The sequence below is a fragment of the Aethina tumida genome, chromosome 5, assembly GCF_024364675.1.
Source record: "Aethina tumida isolate Nest 87 chromosome 5, icAetTumi1.1, whole genome shotgun sequence".
Taxonomy (NCBI): Eukaryota; Metazoa; Arthropoda; class Insecta; order Coleoptera; family Nitidulidae; genus Aethina; species Aethina tumida.
The window spans coordinates 26,153,191-26,159,281 of NC_065439.1; positions in this window are offsets into that span (position 1 = coordinate 26,153,191).

Genomic DNA, 6,091 nt, shown 5'->3' on the forward strand with positions numbered 1-6,091 from the left:
TTTGTTGTTGATAAGTATTAATTCAAAACTAGATAAATCTGAGAAAAGTGTCAAAATTGTTCTCTGAAATTAGCTTTCCTAAATTACTCTTATATAATTTTTATTTTTTGTTTATGTTAATTAACTTTATATTATGTATTTATTGAAATTCAGATATGAAACGCTTAATATGAAAGTATCACATTTATAATAGGTTCTAATTACTTATTTATAGTGGTTTGACTTATTAATAATCAGATATATTTAACTGTTATGTAGTTATGATATATTATTTAATACTATATCCATCCATTTATGACTGGTAAAGTATGGTATATAAATAGCCAAAATGTTAAAAATGTAATATATATTCTTAGATATACCTAATTAAAATTAAACTATTAAATAATTTTAATAAATTAAGTTAAAAATTTTCTACATACCATACCATTCCACATTAACTCACAAAAGTCTCCAATATTATTCTTATAATAATTATTACAGGGTAGTACTGTCCATCATATCTTTGATTAATTTGACAAACTTACGAACAGTCTAAAAGGACAATTTTTAAATTATTTATAAAGATTCAGAAAAATTAAAATATCTGAATATTATATATATTTAAAATTATATTAATTAACAGGAGAATTATAGTATGAAATAAATTAGAAAATTTGAAGTGTGTTTTGGAAATTTATTTATTAAAATGAAATGTTTGTCTATAACATTGGCATTTTTATATTTTCACTTCAAAGTAAATAATTTTAAAATCAATATCACATTTTAATAAAACTTTATGAATTATCTTATCTAATATGGTTAAAATATAGTGTTTCATATTTCTGTTCATTTTTATTATATAAAATTTCATTCATTATTGTTATTAGTAAATCAGGATATTGATTTATATTTAATTTGCAATTACTATATAAATGTCACAAATAAAAATGCCAATATCAGAAATGAATTGAATAATAGATATTGTATTATTATGAATTAATAGATTATTGTATTTGTTATAAATGTAAAGTAATGTAACATGGTCTAAATTAAAATTGATGTTGTGCAGAGTGTGTTTTGGAAATATATTTATTAAAATGAATAATTTGTCTACAACATAGGCATTTTTATATTTTCCCTTCAAAGTGTGGTCTAAATTAAAATTGATGTAAATAAATATAGTTTTATGTTCTAATTTAACTGACAAAAAATATTAGTGACACCTTAAAACCTATCTCTTCCATTTTGCAGGACTAAAACAACCCTTATTTATATTTGTATTGAGCAAACTATAAAGATTAATTAATATAAAATAGTGGACTTATAAAATAAATACGTAAAATTTGAAGAAGTATTTGTTGGAAATTATTATTTATTTTTATTAATATTTAATAAAATGAATACGTTTTATATAATATGGCATTTTCATTTTTTACCCATTCACTTCAAAATAAATTCTTTTAAAATTAATACATATTAATGCACATAAACAACACAAAATATAATTGACACCTTAAATCTCTTATATTTTCCAATTAGACCTAAGTATTTTGAAATACAAATTTTTATTTACTTAATAAATATGAAACTATTAAATTTTGATGTTCTTTTATAGCAAACTATAAACTGAGAAAATTTATTAAAGATGTATTAAATAGTGAACTTATGGTATAGAATAAATACATAAGAAAATTCGAAGAAGTGTGTAATTATTAAATAAATATTAATAAAAGCAGAATAGTAGAAATTAATTAAATAATTAAGTATTTTAACATGATGTAATTTAAAATTCATGTGAATATATATTTTAATTTTTCAAATTCACACTGAATTAAAATATTAGTGACACCTTAAATTCTATCTCTTCCATTTTAAAATTAGTTTTCGTAATATAAATACATTTTTAAAAATTGTTTTATAACCAGAATTCAACTTATTAGACCTTGTTATTTTAAAATACAAACATTTATTTACTAAATAAATATGAAAACATTAAATTCTGTTATTTTTCAATAAAAAAATTATATAGGACTAGGTTTCAGGACTAACGCAGTCCTTGTTTATATCCAGCCATTAATTGGCAAACTTACAAGCGTCCCAATAACTGTTACACCCCCAAATCACAACCCAAACATACAAAAAGCAACATTTAACCCCCTCGCCCAGATGAAACCCCAAAACGACTTACATCTTAACAACCAGCGGGCAGGCGTTTCGACAACCCAACACACAAACACGGCGTCGAACACTTGTCGGTTATCGCGTTCACTTTCGCAAAAGGGGTTGCCCCGGATCTGATCCACTCTTAAATTAATCCGTCCGGATTACGACCGTATCCCGCTAACAAGCCGCCCGTTATTCCAATCGAACTGACTGGAGCGTCGGCGGCGAATCGCGTTCCACCCCGTGAAAAAGAACCGGAGGAGCGCGTCCAACGGCACGTGCACCAGAACGTAAACAACGGGGCCGGTGGCAGATAGTAAAAATTAACGCACATGTTGGACGGCCGCACCTGGCTGAAGGTGGACGTTGACGGGGCCACCCCGCGATCTATGCACAGGCTGATAGGGGTGGATTATTCGGAATGGAACGGTAATTGTTTCGGGGTACGGAATTGGACAATGGGAAATCCACCGGTTTTGAAAACGTTAATTTGTTACGTGCAGTGACTTAAACGTTGGAATGTTGGTGGATCTCAAAAAACAAAGAAAATTATTGGGGAAATGTTCATAATAAGTTATTTAATAAACTAGAAATTATGTTTGTTTAATATTTTTTAATTTAAACTGACATATTAAGGTAAGTTTATTATATTGATTCACTGCATCATAAATTATTTTATAGTTTTAAACTTATTAAATGTAAACCTTCAATTATTGGTTAAATCCTTATTACTTTGTATACAAATTTACATAGTTATTAACACAACAATAGATTATTGTGCATTCTAAGCTTAACATAAAAGATAATTTCAATAATATCGATTATGCATAATGGTATTTATTACATATTATATGATTGGAATATTTTTCTCAATGAATATTATATTATAATTATAATTTACCCATCATATTAATTTAAATAATTCGTGTGTCATACTAACACAATGCAGAGCGAATATCGAAAGAAATTTAGACCGTGCTTTGTCTTGTAAAGAGGGGAGCCACCGGGAAATGAAACTCGCCGTCGCGGCGACTTCTCGCGGTGCCGGCCGGTGTCAGTCCTGGATCCCCTTCGTAAAGCCGTTGCCGCCGCCGTCGAAAAAAAACGGAACACTTTCCCACATTACCTGTACCTCCCTCGCTTCTAGCATGACTCACCCGCACCGCTCAATTACATAAGAGTCCAGGTGGACACGAAATTATGGGAACGGTAACCGTTCAGTAGGCGGGAAAAATGGGTAAAATGTTGCCAGTTATTTTGGGAATATCGAGATAACGTTGAAACCAAGGACTGATTTGCAAATTAGACTCAGAAGCATACAAATACATCAACGAATGTGTTGGTCAAAACTAAACTAACAAAGTATATTATTTATATTTTTCGTATATTTCTCGTTATTTTACTAAATTAAGGTGTAAGTAATATTTCTGACAAATTTACACATATATCTGCCAAATAAATACTATAAAACTGTATGTTAAGTTAATTAAATTGAATTTAAATATAATAAAATTGATGAAGTTTGACAATAAAAAATCTGGGTCTAGTTTTATTTCCGTATACGAAGTAAAACCAATTTAGAACATATATTGAAAAGATAAAAACACATGCAAAGAATTAAAACAAAGAAAAAAATAATTTTTTATCCGTTCACTCTTTGTAACCTTCATAAATTAATAATTTAGCAACCAGCCAAGTCACTTAAATCGATTCAGGTTTATTTACAGACAACAACGTGTCAGAAAAAAGGTAAAATTCTTACCCGGAGTTTCTAATTTAAACATGTTGTCCAGTTTTTATCGACTGCATCCTTAAGGAATTATATGATAAGCCACAGGATCTCGCATTGTTCACCGATTATGTTCCTAGAAACAAATAAACCAAAATAACATATTCAGATAGTGTGAAGTGATATGAAAGACGATTAAAGACACAAAACACCAACTACTTGCAGAGGCACAAAATGACATGAAAAAATATAATAAGGAAGATTTGTTAAATTACACTAAATATTGCTTTAAACGTTAAAATATAACTGCAGAAATTTTCAGGGTATTAAATTTTTATATATACATTATTATTAATGATGGAAATCTTTTTTATTTTAACTTGACCAGCTTTTAATTTATATTATCAAATCTTACTTACCTTTTTTTCTTAACTAATTTACATTAATTTTATATATATTTAATCTTAAGAAATAAAAATCTTGTCTCTTTATAGCTAAATTTATAAATTTACCAAGTTGTTTTGTTAAGAGGAAATAAAAAGAATCTGTTTGCATATTCATACAAACTGCGGGAGAGGATTAAAATGGAAATATTCTCTTGCATGTTTACAAAATACCTAGAAAAACAAGGAAATAACTGTGTTTGAATTTTTATTTGTACCTATATTTCATTTATACAGCTGTAAACAGAACGTTGTTGAATTTTCTCACTTTAATATATATTACAAACAAAAAAAAAGGATACATCAGTACGTTTTATTTGTGCCTGTTAAATTGAATCTCATGAGCAAAGTGAAAGCAACTTTCGAAATGGAAATAGATGAATTAGCATCGAGCAAGCACACAAATAAAGCTTGCAGCATAATTGGCCTCCGAATCCAAAGGAGGACTGGCACAGGAGAAAAAGTAATTGCTATAGCGACACACCATGGCAACTATAGAACAGGGGAAGTTCTCAGCCACTTGTGAGGGAGATCAATGTGTTGACCTGGCCAAAAGTGAGTTTCCTCAAAACATCTCGCTTCATGTTGTGTACTTTTTATTTATCTGCTGGGGAATAAATATTATCAAGATGAAACTGGATTTAAAGATTTCAAGATAATTGTGTACAGAACAAATGTTGTGCCATTCATTTTTGGCTTTGATTTGAAATATTTTTCTCTGGGGACTTGATGAAAGCCACCAGCTGTGAAAATTTGACTGATGAGAGGACAAATTCGTAGGATATCGAGTCTAATATGCGAAATGAGTTATGAAAAGTAATTACCGATTTAAAGCCACCCCAAATTACTAATCTTGTTGCCCTCACAAACAACTTTAATTAAGTTGATGGTGGCCGTGTTCTGTGAGATATGAAGACTGGGTTATTGCTTGTTTGGTTTGATCTGCGGCGTTTTAAAATCGGAAACGCTAACGTTTGTAGGTGTGATTCCGCGGCACGATTAAAGGGAGCCATTTGTAAAACGTCAAAATAAAATTTGTAAAAGGGAAAAGGAGGGTTAAAAAATTAAAACCACTACACCAGACTAGAACATTGATAAACAACACATGTGCATTATCTAAAAACAGTGCAAAATACAAAAATAAACCAGTCATCATCGGATTTACCTAATGTTGCTATGTTGTTGTATTGGTTGCTAGGGCAGTCACCAAGGATACGAAAGTGGAATTCCGACGATTTGACAGCTGGCGGATTTTATCAGTCACTACGCTAGATATTTAAACACGACCCCGGGTATTTGCAATCACGGTAACAACTTCCTTTTACGGTGTCTCTCCATTTTTAACTAATATATTAATAACACCCCGCGAACTGTTATTATTGATTATTTAATGCAGCTGAGTGTTTAATGTCGGTAATAACGGTAACTGTTATCGGAAGCCGAACCTATAAAATCGGTTTAAAAACTCACTATAAATAAATCCGATGTTGGTCCTAATCAAAATCAATAAAAATCCACAAAAGAAGTAGATATTGTACTTACCCCCTTGTTTTACAATTTGTGGTTTCAAATAATAATCACACGTCAACAGTTGTTTTATAAAACCTCTAAATCTAATCACTTTCATTACCCACTACACAGTATTCAAATTTTTTTTTTGGTTTGTGTTACTATGGCAACAAATTATACCGATTAATTATTCTAGAATGTACAAATCATAAATTAATTTAGTTGAAATGTAATAATGTTTAAAATGATAACAATATTTCGTTAC